The sequence below is a fragment of the Pseudorca crassidens genome, chromosome 19 (genome assembly GCF_039906515.1).
Source record: "Pseudorca crassidens isolate mPseCra1 chromosome 19, mPseCra1.hap1, whole genome shotgun sequence".
NCBI lineage: Eukaryota > Metazoa > Chordata > Mammalia > Artiodactyla > Delphinidae > Pseudorca > Pseudorca crassidens.
The window spans coordinates 51,133,688-51,156,518 of record NC_090314.1 but is presented as its reverse complement, the minus strand read 5'-3'; the positions used below and the strand labels follow the sequence as shown (position 1 = coordinate 51,156,518).

Below are 22,831 nucleotides of genomic sequence, written 5' to 3'. Positions count from 1 at the left end.
TTTTACTTTTAATATGTGCCATTTGGCATCTTTCCCCCTAATTTCCTGGCATTCTTTCACTTGGGGGTCATTTTTTGAGCCTTACGTGCTGACAGGTGTTGAGAACACAGAAATGAATGAGCTCTACCCTGCATGCAGGGAACTTCTTTTCTGGTTGGGTAGACAGACCAGGAAATAGGGTCCAAGGCTTGGTGGTGGCCATCCAAGCAGAAAGCAGAGGGGAAGGTGGGTGACTCACTGTTGGAGAAGGGCTACATCCATTGTGGGTGGGAGTGTGGGGGCCTGATGAATGAAGGCCTCTAGGTCATGTTCTAAGTTCTCCTACTCAAAGGCTAGAAATAGATGTCAGCAGAATTAAAGGTCATGTATAGAAGGAGGATCTGATATACTGCAGTACTCCACCTGTAGGCATGATTTCTTGTAAATTATATTCACGTTTTACCGTCAAAGACACTTCTCTCCCCTAAAATAATAGAGCACAACTTTAACTCATTTGGCCCCTATATACAGGAGGTTGTGTGGGATGACAAACTTTCAAGCAGTATTACCATACACTGTGCAACACCTTAAATTTTCAAAATCTGATCCGTGCATTCTATTCCCATTTGTACATACAAAGAATATAATTAACTTGTCCATGGTGGAAGAATATAGAATCTGGATCTTCTGGTATTTAGCCTACTGTTCTTTTGTCTATATTTCCTAGTATCCTGTATATAACAATCTGTGAAATTTTTTTGTCCTGTCCATGTGTTAGCCATATGGGGGCTTTGGGAAGGTCCAAGAAGGTAGATCTCTAGGGTGCCAATTTGCACAGTATATTATTGACAAGATGGTAGAACTGATGTGCATTTGGATGGTTGTGGATGAGCTGAGGGCAATAGATGGACTCTGACCCATGTACCCTTAACTTCAAAGAGCAGACTAGTACCCACATTCACAATATGAGAGTTTCAAAGGCAGCGAAAGCATGCGCCTTGCTTTCTAGATAGCAGATTCTATATAGTCTCAGTTGCCTCTGTTATGTTCTGCATTCTGCTCTCCCATCTATGTATTTGTCCCCAGTTTGATCATCATCTTTGGCATGTTTGTTTTGTAATCTGTATCTCTTTATAAAATCTATTGGCGGTCTGCTAGGAACAAACTGACAAGAAAAGCAACATGGCGCCCGCGAGCCTGAGGCAGCGCGCAGTGGCGCGTGCGTGAGCTGACGCGCGAGCAGTGCCCGGTCGCGCCGCCGGCGCTCGGGCGCCCGCCGCCATTTTGTAGGGTTCTCTGAGACGCCAGAGCCGCCGCCGCCGCCGCCGCGATGCGGCGGCTCTTGTCAGGACGGTGACGCCGTTCATCGGACAGCTGCCCCAGGAGGGCACAGAGCAGGCGATCCGCTGACTCCTTGAGCAGTGTGGGAAGGTGCGGGAATGTGACATCATTAAGAACTACAGCTTTGGGAATTCCCTGGCGCTCCAGTGGTTAGGACTCCTTGCTTTCACCAGGGAGGGCTCTGGTTTGATCCCTGGTCGGGGCACTAAGATCCCGCAAGCTGCACCGAAAAACAAACAACAACAACAGAAGCCACAAAACTACGGCTTTGTGCACATAGAGGACCAGGTGGCGGCCGAGGATGCCATCCACTACAGGCCGCACAGGGTGAACATCACCGTGGAAGCAGCAGGGATAAGAGCAGAGCTTCAGGGACTTCCCTGTTGGCGTAGTGGTTAAGAATCCGCCTGCCCATGCAGGGGAGACGGGTTCAAGCCCTGGTCCACATGCTGCGGAGCAACTAAGCCTATAAGCCTGTGCGCCACAACTATTGAAGCCCGTGTGCCTGGAGCCCGTGCTCTGCAACAAGAGAAGCCACCGCAATAAGAAGCCTGCGCACCACAACGAAGAGTAACCCCCGCTCAATGCAACTAGAGACGCAACTAGAGAAAGCCTGCGCGCAGCAATGAAGACCCAATGCAGCCATAAATAAATAAATTTATTTAAAAAAGAAAAAGAGCAAAGCTTCAGCCAAGTTGCACATAGGCAACATCAGTCCTACTTGTACCAACCGGGAGCTTTGGGCCAGGTTGGAGGAGCATGGTTCAGTCATCGAATGTGACATTATGAAAGATTATGCCTTCGTACACGTGGAGCGGGCAGAGGATGCAGTAGGGCTGTCAGAGGCCTTGACAGCACAGAGTTTCAAGGCACACGAACATACGTGCAGTTGTCCACCAGCCAGCTTCGGACTGCCCCTGGGATGGGAGACCAGAGTGGCAGCTGTCAGTGTGGGAAAGAGGGGCACTGGTCAGAAGAGTGCCCCGTAGATTGTACGGGTAGTGTGGTGGACTTTACCGAGCACCGTAACAAACGGTATGGAGCAGCGTGCACACCTGACACCTTTGGCTACGGGGAATCCGTGTGTAACAATGATGCATAGGGCGCACTCCACCACCAGCCTTACCGAGTCCGCTCGTAGGAGGCAGTGGCAGCAGCAGCTTCCGTGTCCAACTACCTACAACTATTACTTGTCCCATCTGCTTCAAGACCACAGCACAGCCCCAGGTGAGGATTATGCTAGTAGCTTCTCTTTCCTGTACAGTGGAATCCCTCCTACCTTGTTTTCCTTAGGAGTTGACCCCTCTCCCTGTCTACCTGCAACATCTCCTTTCCCTTTATTTTTATTTATTTTCAAATTTAATTTTCTTTAAAATTTTTTTTCAATTGGCTGCACCTCGTGGCATGCGGGATCTTAGTTCCCTGACCAGGGGATGAACCTTCTCCCGCCCACCCCCAAAGCTCTGGGTCATGACCACTGGACCACCAGGGAATTCCCCTCCTTTCCCTTTAAAATGACCATATGTAGTGACAGGCAACCTTCTACTCTTCAAAGTCCAGTTAGCTCTGGACTTTGACACTGAAGCTAATCTTCTGAAATTGCTAGGACCATTGGGATTTTGTTTGTTGTTGTTTTGTTTTGTCTTTTTATGGCTGATCGTGGTACAACATTAACTGAAATTTAGCCTTGCTTTACTCCACTTCTCTCACTTGTTTTTTAATAAAATATTTTGACAAATAAACATTTCTAACGCTTAAAAAAAAAAAGAACAGCAACTGAAGGAAAAGCACTTTCTTAATGTCGTTGCGTGGATGACAGGGTAGACTCTGTAATTAGCCTTTTTTTTTTTTTTTGGCCGCACGCTTGCAGGTATCTTAGTTCCCTGACCAGGGTTCAAACCCAGGCCCCCAGCAGCGGAAGCGAGGAGTCCTAACCACTGGACTGCCAGGGAGTTCCCTATAATTAACCTTTTTGATCTTGAGCCCTAAGTTCTTGCTGTTTATGTGAGTCCATAGCAATCTTAACAGTTCAGTGGTTTCAGTGACTATTTCTTTGCTAAGAATTCCCCAAGCCACAGCGTCAACCCCAGACTCTTTCCAGTTTTGCAGCTCTTTGCTGGATATTTGTACCTGAATATCTTGACAGCACCTCACAATCAACCTAAAACAGTATTTATGACACCACCTTCCCCCAAAACTGCTTCTGCTCCTGTCATCCTTATTTGTTTTAGTGACACCAGCATCTTAGCTGCTAAGATTAGAAACTGTCTTCTTTCCCACCACCTCATTAGAAACTAAATAGTTGGTTCTGTGTCTTTTACCTGGACACGGCCTCTTGCTTTTTTCCCCTCATCTCTAAGTCATCTTCTTTTTACACTGCCTCCAGAGTTAGCTTTCTAAAACTCAAATGTGAAAGTCACTCAGCCCCCTTCAGATTCTGTAGTGACTTCCCATGACCTATGAGATGAAGTACCAACTTCTTACCAACTTCTTGTTTTCTCACTTACCCCGTCTCTAAGTGCAGCTTGCCCTTTAGTATCACCTATTTCTTTTCCCTCCCCAAATCCTGCTTGAGTTTTCATGCCTTCCTGCCTCTGCACACTGTTAAATCCCTGCCTCAGCTAAATGTCCGTTATCAGGATATTATCTCAAAATTTCTCTCTTCTAAAGGCTTCCCTACCCTTTCTTCTACCTCGAGCAGATATCTGCCCCTTCGCTCCTGTAGTTTTGTTTTAAAACAGCTTTATTGAGGTCTAATTTGCATACCATAAATTCACACGTAAGTATACTGATGAGTTTTAGTAAATCCATGTATTTGTGCAATTCAGTTTTAGTACTTTCTGTCACCCCACAAAGTTCTCTCTTGCCTGTTTGTAGACAGTCCTTGCTCTCACCCCAATCTCAGGCAACCACTGATCCGCTTCTGCATCTATAGTTTGTCTTTTCTAGAAATGTCATATAAAATCATACAATATGCAGTCTTTTGAGACTGGCCTCCCTCAGCATGCAGTTTTTGAGTTCATGCATGTTGTTGAGTGTATCATAGTTGGTTCTTTTTTATTGCTGAGTAGTATTCCATTGTGTGGATATACCACATTTTGTTTATCCAGTTACCAGTTGATGGACGTTTGGGTTGTTTCCAGTTTGGGGCTATTATGAAAATACTGCTATGATCATCTGTATACAAGTCTTGGTATGGATGCATGTTTCCATTCCTCTCAGGTAGATACTTAAGAGTTGAATGTCTGGGTCATATGTTTAACTTTAACAGAAACCACCAGGCTGTTTTCCAAAGTGGCTGTTGCATTTTATATTTTACGTTCTGCTTTCTCCACATCCTTGCCAATATTTGGTATTATCTGTCCTTTTGATTTTAGATATTTTACTGGGTGTGGTGGTATCTCATTGTGGTTTTAATTTGCATTTTCTGTAGTCATTTAAAACTGCTTTCTATTATAGAATGTTTTGTTGTATTGATATATATCTTCTGATCTGTGCGCTATGCTAGGGTTTGGTAAGTGGATGAATGAACAATCCCATACTTAGGATGAGTGGCCAAATTCTCAGTTATTTTTGGAACAGAAAACACTGATAAGTTAACTTCAGAAATGATATAAAAGTCAAGTCTCTTTCCCTGAACAAATTTTTGCCAGAGTTTCTAAGAAGCAATAACCTTGACTGAACTAAGTTTTACTTTCTTTTTTTTGCTCACCCCTTGGTGGGAGGTAATGGATAAGAAATATAGACATAGCAGGAGACGGAGAAAAGAAACAGTCTCTAAACGATTAAGAGCTTGTGGAATAGCTTGGGAGAGAGAACCATTTGGGTTCTTGGTTACTCCATGGTTCCAGGTGTGGGGACTCCATTAATACTGTGACCTCTGCTTCTCCCCACTTGCTTTTCTCTGTCAATTCAAACAGGAGTCTGCAGACATTTTCAGTAAAGGGTCACATAGTAAATATTTTAGGCTTTTTGGGCCAATACACAACATCAAGGACATTATGTAGGTGCTTATATAATGAGAGACTAAACAAATTTCCACAAATTTTATTGATGAAATTCAAAACAGAATAATAATAATAAAAGGGTACAATTTTCTATTATACAGGTCTACTAATAAAAAGAATGGAATTCTTTTTTTTTTTTAATTAATTTATTTGTTTTCATTTTTGGCTGCGTTGGGTCTTTGTTGCTGTGCGTGGGCTTTCTCTAGTCACGGCGAGCGGGGGCTACTCTTTGTTGCGGTGTGCGGGCTTCTCATTGCGGTGGCTTCTCTTGTTGCGGAGCACGGGCTGTAGGCACGCGGGCTCTAGAGCGCAGGCTCAGTAGTTGTGGTGCACGGGCTTAGTTGCTCCGTGGCATGTGGCATCTTCCTGGGCTAGGGATTGAACCCATGTCCCTTGCGTTGGCAGGTGGATTCTTAACCACTGTGCCATCAGGGAAGCCCAAGAATGGAATTCTTTTGAGGAGGATAATACTTTGGTTAATTGGAGTTCAGAATTAGTGTTTCCTATCATCATGGTAGAAACAGGGCCTCATTCTCCAATGAGGCTTCACTGAAACATTGTGGTCTTCCATCCTGAGAATTCACCAGACTGTGCTGTCTGCATTTGCCCTTATAGTGGTGGAGAACTTTTCACATGGAGGAAGCAGCTTAAGAGGATAAGGTCTGGGGTAAGACTCCTTGGGTGTGAATTTCAGCAAAGACTCAGTAACTAGGAGATCTTTGACTACTTACCTGACCAATCTAGGAGCTTCTGTTCCTTCATCTGTAAAATGGGTCATAGTACCTACTTCACAGGGTTGTTGTAAAGATTAAATACAAAGATTAGATTAGAATGGCAGTTTATAAATACTATTCTTCTTTTGATTTTTTTTTTCAGCGCTTTAAAAATGTAAAACCATTCCTAACTCACAGGCAGGGTGGCAGGCTGGATTTGGCCTGCGGGATATAATTTGTGGACCCCTGCATTAGAGTATAAACTGGAATTATTGCCACTTACTTTAGAAGTAATGATTGCTTTTCCCCCCTAATTGCAGAGCACCATATGCTCACTGCAGAAAACTTGGAAAACAGAGAAAAGCACAATAAAAAAAAGTCATTCAGAATCTTTACCATCCAGAAGTGCTTCACTGGTGGTCCCTTGTCTTTGTATATATATATATATATATATATATATATATATATATATATACACACATATTTTTTTAAATTAAAACAAACTCATACTATGCATACTGCTTTGTATCTTTTTTCACTTACTAATATATACTTGTCACTAATAATCTTCTATAACCTTAACCTGAATTTTAATGACTGCATACTGTTCTGTTATACAGATGCATTACAGTTTACTAAAACAGTTCCCAACAACATTAAAGTTGTTTTGAACTTTTCACCGTTTGACATAACTGAGGTGTAAACTAATACACAAATGTTTGTACACATTTCTGATTAGTTCCTTGGGATAAATTACAAGAATTCAGTCCCTGGGTTAAAGAGTATCTACAGTTTTTTAAAAAGATTTTTTGATGTGGACCATTTTTGAAGTCTTTATTGAATTTGTTACAATATTGCTTCTGTTTTATGTTTCGGTATTTTGGCCCAGAGGCATGTGGGATCTTAGCTCCTTGATCAGGGATAGAACCTGCACCCCCTGCATAGGAAGACGAAGTCTTAACCACTGGACTGCCAGGGAAGTCCCAAGAGTATCTATATCTTTTAAGTTTTGGTGTATCTTGCAAAATTGTTCCCTAGGGAAGGTGTATAGTTCTATACCCTCCCAAGTGACAATAAGAACATTGTCATTTACTGTGGTCTTATATTTTTACTTGGTTATTGGGCTTATGGATTTAAACAGTGAAAACATTTTTATTTTTGAAACAATTCAAATAGATTAAAATGTACAGACAGTAATGAAACTCGCACCCACGTACACACCAGAAAGATTACGCAAGTGTTAACATTTTGCTGTACTTGCTTGTGTTATTTTAAGAAAAACATGTTACAGATTAAAAACTAAGTCTGTCGGGGCTTCCCTGGTGGCGCAGTGGTTGAGAGTCTGCCTGCCGATGCAGGGGACACGGGTTCGTGCCCCAGTCTGGGAGGATCCCGCATTCCGCGGAGCGGCTAGGCCCGTGAGGCATGGCCGCTGGGCCTGCGCGTCCGGAGCCTGTGCTCCGCAATGGGGGAGGCCACGACAGTGAGAGGCCCGCGTACCGCAAAAAAAAAAAAAAGTCTGTCATTATCATCCCATTCTACAGATGAGAATGGGAATCTCATATCATTGATGAGAGCAATCAATCTGCAAAAGGTTAAGAAATTGTGTAAGTGGTAAGAACAGGTAAGTGGTTTTACTTACTGGTAAAGTAAGTAAGAGGTTCTTATTTACAAGAACCTCTTGTAAATAGCATATGGCTAAATTTAAAAAAAAAATCCAGTCTGAGTTTTTTTTTTTTTTTTCAGTCTGAGTTTTTTCACCAGCTATTTTAATCTGTTTGCATTTATAGTAACAGTTGATATTTTAAATTATTTCTCTTATTTCATGTTTTCTATTTTCCATACTTTTCCTTTGCTTTCTTTTTCTCATTTCCTGTCTCTTACTGAATTGAGTTTTATTGGTTCCTCCCTTTTTTTCCTCTACTGGCTTTATTATCCTTAAATGTGTGTTCTTAGAAAGCAGTCTGAAATTAACTCCAGTCATTCCCCCCTACCAGTTTATTTTCTTTTCATTTAACTTAAATTTCTCCTTGTTTTTGGTATTTTATAGCCTTTGATATTCTGCCATTTAACTATAGCATGTGTAGATTTGTTTTGGTTTATTCTGCTCAGAACTTGCTGTTATTCTCTACATGGGAGATTTATGGCTTTTACAATTCTGGAAAATCCTTAACTATTATCTTTAAAAATATTGCTCCCCTTCATGTCAGCAGCCATGAAAATGTGCCTCTCAGATCTCCTGCTGTGGGAAGCCTAGTTGACTGACCCCAGATGCCATGTCTCAGGATTCACTCAAAAGCCACACTTCCCCTGGGCTGTTACTGGTTGCTGGCTTAGTAAGATGTGGCTACTAGTGCTAGCCCATCCTGTAGGATATAGGACTCTTCTAATGGGGAGTCCTTGAGCCATGACTTTCTGGTCTGAGGTTTCTCCTTGCCCACTCCTTCTCTTCCCAACATCCTTTCTTGGCATCTGCTTATTGGAGGACCCAAACTAACACAGTCTCTCTATTTGCATCATCTGGATCTTGCATTAAATGCGTCGGAATAGTCTCATTGTACTCCCTATTCCAGGAGCTATTCTTTCATGCCCCTTTTATCTCTGTGATGCCCCTTGGTAATTTCTTCAAATCTGTCTTCCATTTTACTTAATTCTCTCTTTACTTGTGTCTAATCTATTTAACGTATCTGTTGACTTTTTAATTTCAGTGATTATAATATTTATTTCTAGAAGTTCTATTTGGCTTATTTTCATACCTGGCTGTTTTTGGTATTTTTTCCCTCAGGGTTTTATTTCCTACTTTTATGTCTTTCATAGTTTTAAGCATATTTATTATTCTCTTTTTCAAATTTTAATTTTATTATCCCAAGTTCCTGGAATTCTTTTTTTTTTAATTAATTTATTTTTTTGCTGCTCTGGGTCTTCATTGCTGCATGGGGGCTTTCTCTAGTTGTGGAGAGCGGGGGCTACTCTTTGTTGAGGTGCATGGGCTTCTCATTGCAGTGGCTTCTCTTGTGGAGCATGGGCTCTAGGCACACAGGATTCAGTAGTTGCAGCATGTGCGCTCAGTAGTTGTGGCTCATGGACTCTAGAGCACGGGCTCAGTAGTTGTGGTACACAGGCTTAGTTGCTCCGTGGCATGTGGGATCTTCCCGGACCAAGGATTGAACCTGTGTCCCCTGCATTGGCAGGTGGATTCTTAACCACTGGACTACCAGGAAAGTACCCAAGTTCCTGGAATTCTAACAATCTTGTTTGTTGTGTTTGCTGTTTTCTTCTCATGATATGTTGTAATTTTAAATTTTCTTATAAGCTGATCTTGAGTGGGGATTACTTTTTCTGTGACCTGATAACAGGCCCCCTCCAGAACAATTTGCATTGCTTCTTCTAGAGATCTCAGGAGTATCACTGGCTTGGGGCCAGTGTTTCTGCTAATTTCTTAGGTTGGAACTTCCTGGATTACTCTGCTCAAGGCTCAGATCTGGATATCCATATTTCAGAGGAGAGGTTTCTTTTTTTCACGCAAAATTGTCCTCTTGGACCCCTTTTGGACCCCTTTTCTAGGGTATGAGTTCTCCCCCGCCCCCAGTCTTCACTGAGGAAGCCCCTCTTTGAGGATCCTGCCTCTCCTCAAGTGTTTTAGTTCCAACTCTGTGCCTCATGGCAGCCCATGGTTCCACCTCCTTTGTCCACTTGGGTTTTAAAATGCAAGTCTGTAAGTTACAAAAGCAGTCTCAGAATCCACGTGCTTTCACTCAGTTTTTCCCTCTCTTTTTCAGGTCATATTTTACCCAGCATTCTTAAGTATTTGTAGTAGGAGGGTTTTTTCCACATTGTCTTAATCTGCCACCCTCTTGCTGCACCTGAAGTCCCATTTACCATATTCAGTTCTGTGCTGCAAGGCTTCTCAGGGTACCAGTTTCTAAGCAGTATCATTAGTGAAACCCATAAACTCACCCATTGTTAGAAAAGCCAAGTGCTTGAGATCCTGTTGAGACTGTAGATATATAGTATGTCCTAAGGGATCTGGAAAAAAAGCTACCTTTGTTTTCCAACCCATGGTCACTTCATTGGTAAATCCAGGAAGTGCCGTAAGATTTTACAGATGGAACTGATGCTTAGAAAACAATGAAATTGAATCATCATCATCATCATCATCATTTCTTTTACGATACGGCCTAGGAACAGAGCTCTTCTGTTTACCTCCCTTCTTTCTCCCAGCTTTCCCACCATCCTTCTCAATTTGTCCTTTGTCAACAGGGCAGAAAAGAAGGGCTGAAGTGATGTATGGGTATAATCCACTGTGCACTGCTAAAAAGATAAACTTAAATGAAGTGATTTATTACCTGGTGACAGGTATTCTGCCCCCAGAATTGTCTGTCAAAGTGAATGCTCATTGATTTTCCATACTTTCTCTGTCAGCCTCTGGATAGCCATTGTTCATTACACGTGGATAAGATGCCAGCGTATTCTCGCAGCCTCCGCACCGTGCTGCAGGGGTTAGCCTTTATTTCTGTTCTAGGGCTCAGAACTCTTTGATTCTCTTGCTTTAAACTGTGTATATGAGAAGAGCAAATGCCACTGGTTTCTCAAATTACTCAAGTTAGAAGTAAAACATATTCTGTATTCCCATTTTGAAAAAGCTTCTAGAATCTTCCTACATGAGTCAAATAGATAATAGGTCCCAATACAACAGCACAGGATAATATATAGCTGTCAGGGCAGTGCCTGAGTCAGTCTGGTCTGTCTTAGAATAAAGATACTCCATATCCTTTGGGAACTAATGAAATAGGTAATTTTCTTTCACTTAAGGGGACCACATGCATACCATATAGGACATGTCTTTCCTGTTTTGCTCCAAACCCATCCCATTGTGTTGGAGAGTGACAAGCAAAATCTTTTCAGCAACCACAGTGCAGCCTTGGGAGTCAGGATCAGTGTTGTGGAGTCTCAGCAATGACCAGGTGTTGAGGTGGTCTTAAAAATCTGAGAATTTTGACCTGGCATGAACCTTAGACCATTTAATCCAGTGTTTTAACTGTAGATGAGGAATCTGAAGCTTCAAAGTATGTTATAACTTGCTCATCATCACAGAATCAGTCACACAGCCAGCACTCAACCTGGTCCTTGGACTTCCTGCCCATCACTGTTCCCTGGGGAACTTCTCTTCCACTTCTCACCTGGGTAGCAGTTCCATTTGCTTTCACAATGTACTGCTTGAATTTAAAGATGACTGTTGTCAACGGCTCGCATCATTGAAGTTCATGTGTTTGGTCCTTTGATAAGGAGAGTTCTGCTGATTCTGAGTTGGGAGGAGGGAGCTTAGCTACAATTTTGATTTTTCCTTTTTTTCTATCGTGTGCTTAAGTATGGTGACCTGGACAAGAACACCACAAAGCAGGCACTTTCCAAATACACGTTGCACTGGAAAAAAGACTGCTTTTATGCAGTTGGGGTGGAGCCAGGGAAATTATTTACATGATGTAATGGTATTTTCTAAATGGCATATTTCAAGGAAAAAGACTAGTTGGATCACTAAATAATTATAGGCAAATACATAGATTGTATTTATATATACACACGTATATATAGTAATATACTAATCGTATATAGCATTTGTATTTTTTAAAACCATAAGCATCCTGTAGTAATTTGGACTTGTAAATGCCTTTGCATAGCAAGTAACAGTTTATAATAGCTAAGGAGAGATGAACACTGATAGTATTTTTCTTTTTGTATCTCTGATTGGCAGGTAGGGGGAATTGAAAGCTTGATTTGGGTTACTTTTTTGTTTATTTATTTATCTATCTATTTATTTATTTATTTATCGCTGCGTTGGGTCTTCATTGCTGCAGGCGGGCTTTCTCTAGTAGCGGCGAGCGGGGGCTACTCTTCGTTGTGGTGCTCGGGCTTCTCATCGCAGTGGCTTCTCTTGTTGCAGAGCACGGGCTCTAGGCGTGTGGGCTTCAGTAGTTGTGGCTTGTGGGCTCCAGAGAGCAGGCTCAGTAGTTGTGGCGCATGGGCTCAGCTGCTCTGTGGCATGTGGGATCCTCCCGGACCAGGGATCGAACCCGTGTCCCCCGCACCGGCACTCAGATTCCCAACCACTGCGCCACCAGGGAAGCCCAGTTTTGATTTTTTTCAATACTTAGTTACAATACTGATGAATCACTTTCTTAATTGAATATGTGGCATGTATTTCCACAGTATGCATTTGTGGCAGCATCAGCTTTCCCTGAGCCCTTACTAATAGTTCTTACAAGTTAGGCAGGATGTTGCCTTCATGGTGTAATGATTTGGTACTTCACATAGTGCTTTGGAGGCTGGAGGAAGCAAATTCAGCCCCCAGAAGTCCTTAACTTAGAGTCGAGAAGCATCACTGATACCAGGAGAAGCTACCTGAATGTGTATTTGGTGGTAAAAGTAAAAAGATATTTTATGTGTCCAGACAAGCAGAGGAAAAAAATATATAGACCTGCATTATATTCATTTTCTTCCCTGTGTTCCCTAGTGGCCTGATTATTCATCTGGCTGAGATGTAAGATCTTTTGAGCTTATAACATAATAGTTATTCATAAAGGCGTTTAGGCTGATGGCTTTCTCAGAACGTCCTGCTGTTCAGGATGGACTTCATCTATATTTCAATGAATTTCTAAACGGGAGAAACAGAACATTTTCCCTTTGATTAATTCATTGGTTTTTTTAGTCCTTAAGGACCCATATGCTGGTGAACTCCAAAAGGAAGTCAGTAAAGGAAAAATGGTAAATTGGAACTGAAACCGTGAACTGGCCCCATAAAAATCTTTGAACACTGTCCTAAATTCAACATCTGAAATATAATGGGCCAGGCAAAGATCTATGAAAGCTAATTTTAAAAGCTAACGTAAAATTGCACCAAAGAAGGACATTGTTATGAGTTGTATAAAGTTCTTAGGCTGTTTCAGACCACTCTTTTACAACTCTCTGGCTTTTAACCTACTTTGCCCAAGAATCAAGTACTTTAGCAAATTATAACTAGTTAGGTCATAGACACATGCTTTGCGTTCTTGGGCTATTCACTGGGAGTATGCCCTCTGGAACTATGATTTTAAGATTTTACATTATTGGATGTATACCTGTCTTAGAGTGGTCCCCAGAGATCAACCCTAAGATGAGAAATGGGGGAGGTGATCCTAGGAAGCCCAAAGAGGAGCACAGGGCAGTGAGAAAGGGGAAGGAGGGAAGGCAGTAGAGTGTAAAGGAGAGAGTTTCCTACTGATCCGGTATAGAGGAAAAGGCCTTGAAAAACACCAAGGAAGATCATCTGTGCCTCAATTCTAGCACCAGTGTGAAATCCCATTTTAAATACCTTGTTGAAAAAGACTTGATAGCTGACATAACTCTTTTTTTGCCTTATAAGTGATCTGTGAGATTGGATTTGCCAGTGTTGAGTTTTTCCCAACTTGAGTACACAGTGCCCAGGAACTAGCAAAATCAGCCTTTTGTAGTAGGATCTTTTTAGGACATGGCTCTGTCACCCAGGTATGAGGGGGGCACCTCCTTCTGACGTCCTTTCTCCAATCTGAGTAAGGGAGAACCAGGACATGAGCTTTCTCTCTGGTGCTTGGGGCGTCGGTGGGCTTGGGTCTGAACCTTCTCTGCCTAGTTGTCCTCAAGGGAGCACTGGAGTCCTTGAACTGGAAGTTCTCTTCCCAGGATCTACCAGAAACCTCTAAAACTTCAAGGAAGCTTAATTCCCAATGTCTTGGGTCAGATTGTTTAGAAGTTGAGGGATTCTCATGGAGATGATGTATGGGCCTAGGAGGTGGAGGTGAGGAGAGTGGCAGGGCAGTGGGGGAAAGGGGAGTTTTAGCTGGGTTTCTGGGGAGCTCTGTCTCCCCTTGCCCAGGGGTCAGCCTTTTGTTTCCCTCTCCCATGTCAGCCATTGATTGGTTATGGGCCTCCCTCAGGGCAGGTATAACCTTCTAGGTGGAGATGCTCCCATAGGCCAAAGGCAATTTTACAGACTAGGGGGCCAGATGGGACCCATTAGCAGTCAACACTTACAGCAAACCTTACGTGGTATAAAGGGGTACAGGCAGGGCACTCTGGCCTTACCCAGCAGAGAATAGGGCCAGGCATTCACCTTTTCTTACTCATTCCCTTTAACACAATTCACCGCTCCTCCAAGTGTCCCTCTTCACAGCAGTCCTTTGCCCTTCCAAATTCAGTGTCCTCGGCCCCCTCTCTTGAAAAACTTACTCCTGGACACAGGAGGGGAGAATCAGATGCCCCTGCCTTCTGGCTGAGCTGGACCCCACTGGGGGTTCGCTGGCTCTGGGAGGAGTGGTGGTCCCTGGTGTTGGTGGGAGGTAGGATGGGAGATGATGAAGGCTTTCATCCTGATCCATCGTTCAACCATTTGCTTCCAGAGTCAACCCATGGCAAATAGGTCTCAGCAGTGAATATTAATTTTCTGCCCCAAACTATTTTCCTCCTATATACAGGGCTTTGACCCTACTGTTTGCAAAATAACAAGCTGGCGTTCTTGTGCTGAGGTCCGCTTGATTCCTTCTTGAGCCTGCTTTTGTTCCCATTTTAGCTGAAAAGGGCTTTGAGGCATCCAGATTTTTTTTCCTGACCTCAGATTTCTTTCCAGATACAAGATGGGGAGAGGGAGCTGTGGACGAGTGAGAAAGGTTTCAGGTGTACCTGTTTCATATTTACTCTGACCCAGAGTGACTGGGGTATTAATTTAATGGATGTTGTCACCAAGGCTTTTGAAGTGGCCGTAGTCGGTGCCTGAATGGCAGTTACACAATTTTGAATTTGGGAACCAGGTATTGTTCTTTCGCTACACCAACCTGTCGCTTTAGGCATGTTATAAGGTTTGCTTTGCCCACACCCCAACCAGATTTGCTCTACAAGTTAATGTCACTCAGGGTAAACGCTACACTATCTCTGCATCAAAGCCACCTGCCAGCCACAGCCAGGTGTGTAGTGCATTTGGATATTGTGTTAAAATATCTCCATGACCTCTAAGAATAGAACTGCCATAGGTCAGCCTGATATTCTAGAAAGCTGTCCCTGGGACCTACTCCATCCATTAGAAGTGAGTCACTAAATCCAGCCCACATTCAAGGTGGGGGGGATTAAGCTCTACCTAGTAGAGGGAGGAGCATGAAAAAAAGGTTGTTTAGGGGTGCTAAAACCACCACAGTGATTAATAAATGCTTTTGGAGAGATGCTTTGAGGCTATGCCAGAAACTTGTTTCTCCTTTAAAAACTTTCAACATTTACCAGCGGATCTCACCGGCAGCCATTATTACCATCATGTTCTGTTAATGGTTTTCCATTTCTTTCATTCCTTCTATGTTTATTTCTTGGAATTCTTCTGTGAGGTTGTTTTGTCCCTTCTCTTCCATTTATTTATTTATCCACTTATTTTTTATATCAGTATAGACTCAACAGGTATTTGTGTATTCTCTAGGTGAGAGATGTTTTTAAAAGGGGAAAACAGCCTCTCTGAACCAGGTAGAGGGAGGTGGTGAGGGAGGGTGTGGATGCTGAGGAGGAGGACGTGGTGGAGGAAGACAAGTTCCTGAGAAGGCCGGTGAGAATGAGGTCCAAAAGAGGGGGGGCCTTGGCAAAAATGAGGGACACTCTGTTCTCAAAAACAGGGACAAAGAAAGCTTGGGAAGGTTGCTTTTTTTCTCAGGAAGGAGTTCCCATTAATTATCTTTTGTCTTCTCGGTCAGGATGTTTTTTGGTGACGACAGTAGGAAATTGGCTTTTGGAATTTAAATTTTCTTGGCGGAAATTCCTGGCCTCTGGAGGAGGCTTTCTTGAACCACAGCACTATTGACATCTGGACTGGCTCATTCTTTGTTGTGAGGGGCTGTCCTGTGCACTGTAGGGTGTTTAGTGGCATCCCTGGCCTCCACTCACCGGATGCCAGTGGCATCCTCCCCTGCTTCCCCAGTGTGATCACCAGAATGTATCCTGTGCCACCAAGTTGGAGGCAGTGCCACCAAATGTCCCCTGGAGAATAAAATGGCTTTTGGCTGAGAACCAGTGATCTGAAATAGCATACACCATGCTGGCCATGCACAGAACTCCTGAGTGTTACTTTTGAAAGACTAAGACGATGGCATTTACCTGAGCTCCTGCACAGAGAACTCTGCTGCCCTGGCGTGAACATCAGTGTGGCCGCAGTTGATAAGTGGGTGGGGGGGTTCTGGGGAACAGCTGATGATGTTCTCAGCACACAAGAGGAAATGGAGCTCTGGTTCTCAGAGGGTCTTTGTTCTGGCGAGTGTTGCTGTGGTTATAGCCTTGCCTTCTGGTGGTGGGTTGTTTTGCTTTCTCTGTGGTTTCTGTGTGCGTTTGAGAATCAGCTTCAATGTGATGTCAGCTGGGGACAAGAAGCTCTTCTCACCGATGAGTTTCTGAAAGCCCATTTGTTCTAACTGCAACATGACACTAACCTAGCTTGGGTGCACGTCGGTTGCTGGTAAAGTTGTTTCCTGAGCGAGCCGGGGATGGCGGGGACTCCTAGTCCTTTACAACTCTCGTTTTATTATCCAGAGACACTTCTGCATTTTGACTTTTTTTTTTAAACCTTTTTTACCTTCAGTTAGTTTTTAACGAGACACTGCATTTCAAACATAGCAAACATGACAGAGATTGAGGAACGAGGGGGAGGCTGAAACGACCTTGCACGACCGCTGATGCCATCTATTGGTGGTTGGCAGAACTGATGCCCTTCGAAGCTTTGTTCATTGCACAGAAAGTTGAAAATTGGCAGCAGAGAACCTTCCTTGCACCCAGGGAGCTTGGGATTGGCAGGATAGGGGAAGAGTGGGGGGGGGGGGGGCGGTAATGTGGGTTTGCTTCGTAGATCAGCACCAGTCATCGGTGGGTGCCGGGAATCCACATTTAAAGTAATTTTAGGAGGATTTTTCAAGGTACTGGCTAGGATGCCACTGGGACCTAAAATCCATTGATGAGTCAGTTGTCATTTAAGAAAGAATCCCAGTGCATTGGGCTTTGGGGTGTTAACAGAACAGCCAGGAGATCTCAGCTAAAAACAGTCTCTTCCATAGAATTAACACGGAGCTGGTATTTGTGAAATTTGATTAGTCGGGGACACTATGAACTCATTCTAACCAAGGAAACTAAGACTCGATGAGTAAAATAACTATTGTATTTTATCTTCTTTCAAAGTGCTTTCAAATACTGCACATTTGTTTCTATACCAATCCATTTCGGCCAGCATATCCCCTTTTTCTGATACCAAACTGAGATTCCTAGAGATTAAGTTTCCTGGGTCCACATATCTAGTTGATAGTGAGAGCCAGAATTAGTCCAGCCAGTGGATCCTCAACCCTGGTTGCACATAAGACTCACCTGGGGTACTTAAGAAAAAGCCCAGTGATTGGCATCACTGCCACATATACTGATTTAATTGAGCAGGGGAAGGACTGGGTCAGGGGGTTCCCTTTCAGAACTATAGTGATTCTAATGTGTTGCCTGGATTGAACTGCTACAACTCAGAGTATGGTCTATAGGCCAGCAGCAGAGCATCATTTGGAAACTTGTTAGAAATGCAGAATCTCAGGCCCCATCCCAGAACTTCTGAGTCAGAATCGGCACTGTAACAAGATTCCCAGGTGAAGTTTGGAAATACTGGGTGTTGCCTCTGAGGCAAGATTTTCTGAGCTGTCCATTGGTATCTCCACTGGGCACTCCAGCTTTTTTTTTTTACCATTCAGACAGCATTCGAGGGTTGGGTGGCCTCCACTGAGGGTTCCAGCTTCCCCCTGCCCTATGAGTTCTCCTAGACTGAGAACACAGGTGCTCCCCTCCTCCCCCTAAAAGTCTTGTTCAGTGCTCGCAGGTAGAATGTGTTTTCACAGGCCCCAGTTTCCGGGTGCATCGTAGCATTGTCACCAAACCAAGACTCCAGTCTAGGTGCCTCCAGGCTCTGCCTGTTGGCACCCTGATCAGTCGGTGATGAAAGGGTCACCTTGTGTTCAGCCCCTAAGACTCTCACTTTACCTCTAGCTTAGAGACCGCTTGGATTGGAAAGGAAGGAGGTACTATGCCTTTTTCTTTCTCCCTAAAGAGAAAGTACTCTGGGTCAGTGTTTGTTTTTTGAATATTTGAATGAAATGAAGCCTGTGAGGGCATCTGGGAAACTTTTTGACGTTACAGACAGGCTTCATGCAACCCCAGCTGGGTTTCGGTGGAGGGACCTCTTACCCAGCAAACGCATCCATTGTCTTTCTCAAAGAGATCTTTTTTAGTTCATTTCTTCAAATCCAGTGCTCTACGAGTGATCTTTTCTAAGTCTGTAGCTGCACGTTGGGTAGTGCCTGAAAGAGACACAGAAGTCCCTGTTCAGCCTCTTTTTGGGAAACTGAGAGCCTTGGCTTCTTTTCCACCCGTCCTCTGCTGTTTTTAACAACAAACCCCCTTTGATGAAGGGCCAGTCTGAGCTGGGCAGAGCCAACCATTTCTCCTCACTTCCAAGCTCCCCTCCACCATCTCCTCTCCCTCTTCCAACCTTCCTCCCCGCAGGAACAAAACAATAACAAACGAAACTGGGAAAAAACAAGGGAGGTTTGTCCCCATTTCTGAAATCCTTTGAAAGGATGTTACTGAAAGAGGATTCAGAAGTGCATGGAGGGTTTCTGTGTCTCTTTTTCTGGAAGCGTTGGGAGGTCTCTGTGCACCCGATCTGGAGAGACTGGAATGATCATTTCTGCACGGAAGCCACTCATTAGTGGCTACCAACAAGAAGACCTTGCCAGGTGCTTGTCATGCCTCTGAATTCAGAGGTTTTGAAAAGACCCCAAATGGGGCTTGTGGCTTTCTTCAGTCTTGTTGGGTTTCATTTTTTTCCCCTTCCTCTTCCAGCCACTCTTTTCTCTGTCCAGCGTTTCTCCTCTGTTGCCCACAGCAACCCCAGCAGTTGGTACCGGAGTAGGGGGAGCTGGAGGCCAGGTTACCTCGGAGTCGAGAAATCCTTAACTGATCAAGTCACCAGAGTCATACACAGGAATAGGTTTTCCGGAAAATCTCCCGATTCAAACCACCCTCCACAGCTCCCCCCCACCTTGCCTTTCCAGAGAGGCTTGTTTCTTCTGGTCCCCGAGAAGCCGGTTACTGAGACACCCGGGCCCCACCTCTGGAGGCATCTGTTTACAAACAGTGCTGCGTAAACTCTCTAACGCGTTTCTTTTCAGCTCACACTTTCCCTCCACACAGACAGAGTCCGTAGGCTCTTTTACAGTGGAGGGTGTTACAGAATATAGTATCACTCTCCCTGTGCAGAGAGACAGACTGGGGGAAGAATCAGCCCACGGCCAGTGGTGTAGAATAGTCAGCCAGGCTGTAAGGTTTTTTCTCTTTTGCTCTTTACCACAGGAAAGCGCTTTGTCAGGAGGAAGTGCCAGTGTCGTCATGGAAATAAATGATCAGACGGTAGCAGCCAGATGAATTGAGCCGTCCTTGATTTCGGAGACCTCTACCATTAATATATCTAAAATTCAGTGTACAAATGAGCATAGGACGACTTGATCTGGGATACCTCTTGCAATTCTTTTGCAGCTCAATTAGTAAATTTCCTTTCCCTTTGAATACCACAACACTCTCTGAAACTCAGAGAACCTAGCAGGTAGAACGTTGAAGGAGTTTTCTGAAGGAGAAAAAACAAAGCAAGTTTGGAAACATGAAATAGTGATCCTCATTTGGATCATGCCTTCTGGTATCTAAGCGTACCAGTTCCTTTAAATTCCAAGGACGGGCAGGCTCTTTGGATATTTGTCAATGACAAGTGAGTATGGGTTGAGTAAAGGCATTTTCTTCTGCAGTGTTCGTTTCTATTTCCATGGTTTGCCTCAGTCCTTTTCTTTAATTAATGCTGTTTATGCTCACTGATGAATAATTCAGAGTCATTACAAGCAACAGATGTCAGAGGATTCAAAATGACTTTCTCTGAATTATTTATTATTTCCAAAAAAGTAACAGGTTTGTTGAACAAGTAATTGGCAACACAGATGTAGATCAAGGTTTGTCAGCAGGAAACAAGGTCTACTACTGCTTTCCCTTTTGTGCATGTTACTAGCCAGGACTGCATTGTACAGGGGGAGTTTGCCTGACACTGCATAGGGAGTCAGTTACTTATTCCGGGTGCTGAGTGGGGAGCTGGACCTTGTTTGGTTTTTCCGGTTGACAAAACATAAATAGGAGTTCGTTCAAAAATATAATGAATGAAGGCAGCCTTGCAAACACCTATCAGACATAATGACTTAATGCAGGTCCCCAGAAAGAGGGAACATCTTTGTCTGCAAAGATATGCCGAGAATAGAGACCTGGGGGGAGAAAAACCTGATGGATGTGTAAAGGTTTGTATATAAAAATGTTCTCTGCAGGGTTGTTTATAACAGAATTTTTAAAAGGAAAAAATGCGGGCTTCCTTGGTGGCACAGTGGTTGAGAGTCTGCTTGCCGATGCAGGGGACATGGGTTCGTGCCCCAGTCCAGGAAGATCCCGTATGCCGCGGAGCAGCTAGGCCCGTGAGCCATGGCCGCTGAGCCTGCGCGTCCAGAGCCTGTGCTCTGCAATGGGAAAGGCCACAACAATGAGAGCCCACGTACCACAAAAAAAAAAAAAAAGAAAGAAAGAATGCAAGTGGCCAACAATGAAAAATTAGTTGAATAAATTTTGATAAATCCAAGCAGTAGAATATTATATAGCCATTAAAATTAATTATATGTATTTTTGATACAGAAAAATATTAGAGAGTTCCCTTGCATCCAGTGGTTAGGGCTCAGTGTTTTCACTGCCAGGGCCCTGGGTTCGATCTCTGGTTGGGGAACTAAGACCCTGCAAAATGTGTGGCACGGCCAAAAAAAAGAAAAAATACATTAATATATTAGATAGACGATGATATTAAGTGAGAGAGGCTATATTTCTGTAGAAAACTATGTGTATGTGGTTTTTCTATAGACATAGAGAAAAGTCGAGAAGGAACTACCCCAAAATGTTAATAATTATTTAGGTGGTGTAGGGCAGTGGTCCTCAGCCTTTTTGGCACCAGGGACCGGTTTTGTGGAAGACAGTTTTTCCCACAGATGGGGCAGGGAGGAGGGGGGAATATGGTTCAGGCAGTAATGTGACCAATGGGGAGCGATGGGGAGTGGCAGATGAAGCTTCGCTAGCTCCGCTCGCTTGCGGACTGCTCACCTTCTGCTGTACTGGTCTGCGGACCAGGGGTTGGGGACCCCTGGTGTAGGGTCCAGGTGACTTTTCTTCTGCTTCTTGTATTTTCTCATCCTTTCCACTATAAATATTCATGCATTAGTTAGAGTAAAAAGCCAAGCTGCTAAGAAATCCACAGTATTGAGGCTTAATGAATTTGTCTCTCATTTAACAATTTGAGGTAGCTGTTCCAGATATGCAGGGGGCTCTGTTCCGTTCAGATATTCACAATCCCGGGTTCCTTCCATCCTGTGGCTCCCCTCTTCCCCAGGGCCTTGTCATCTTTTTTTTTTTTTTTAATGTTTATTTATCTATTTGGCTGTGCCAGGTCTTAGTTGCGACACACAAGGATCTTCGTGGCTGCATGCGGGATCTTTAATTCCGGCATGTGATCTCTTAGTTGCGGCATGTGGGATCTAGTTCTCTGACCAGGGATTGAACCCGGGCCGCCTGCATTGGGAGCGTGGAGTCTTAGTGACTGGACCACCAGGGAAGTCCCAGGGCCTTGTCGTCTTGTACATGGTCAAGGCTGGGTGCTGTCACAAGGAAGAAGAGGGGGCATGGAAGAGACTCTGTTCCCAAAGTGGCACACATCACTTCAGCTCACATGCCTTTCCAGGGACACAGTCACATGACTAAACTCAACTGCCAACTACAAGGCAGGCAGGGAACAAAATCCTGATAGGCATCTATTGTGGCCTGCGACAACGCTATGCTACAGAGGAAGGAGAAAATGAATTTTGCTGGAAAGCTTTCAGTCTGTGCTAAATGTATTACCTGTATAAGAAAAAATAATATAAATTTTTTCTAAAGGGATAGAACTTTGGATTAGATGCCTTCCGAGGGCACTTCCTTTAGAAATTAAGCGTACAGAGGAAGTATAAAATTTGGATACCGCCTTCAAGGGATTTACAGTTTGATATAGTAACTAGACCAATAATAATTCAAAGTCTTATATGCAAAGGGCCAAAAGAGGAGCCAGATCAATACAGAAGAGAAAATTGGCTAGGATCGTGGAATAAGGCTTAGGTGATTTGAAAAGTTTGCAATTCTGCTTTGTTGAGCTACGAGGATTACTTGTATCTTTGGAAGAAGAAAAACTATTTATGTTTTGTGATATTTTACAGTAGTATGATCTCCTTTTACATCATCGAGGAACCGAATCATAATTTCCTACTGACCTAACAGTAAGACTCTGATTGACCTTCAGTTAGCTGTTGTTCATTGTAATTCCTTGTTAAATCTGTATTGATCTATTTTTTAAAATAAATTTATTTATTTTATTTATTTATTTTTGGCTGCGTTGGGTCTTTGTTGCTGCGCACGGGCTTTCTCTAGTTGTGGTGAATGGGGCTACTCTTCGTTGCGGTGCGCGGGCTTCTCCTTGCAGTGGCTTCTCTTGTTGTGGAGCACGGGCTCTAGGCGTGTGGGCTTCAGTAGTTGTAGCACACAGGCTCAGTAGTTGTGGCTCGCGGGCTCTAGAGTGCAGGCTCAGTACTTGTGGCACACTGGCTTAGTTGCTCCGCGACATGTGGGATCTTCCTG

The 22,831-nt window shown here is 43.7% G+C and overlaps 1 protein-coding gene and 1 pseudogene across 4 annotated transcripts in view; both read left to right on the top strand.

Moving 5' to 3' along the window:
• PITPNC1 (phosphatidylinositol transfer protein cytoplasmic 1) overlaps nt 1–22,831 on the top strand; it is a 265,455-nt gene that overhangs the window by 59,082 nt on the left and 183,542 nt on the right. The gene's annotated exons all lie outside the window — the stretch shown is intronic.
• On the top strand, nt 762–2,601 carry LOC137212544 (RNA-binding protein 4B-like; annotated as a pseudogene).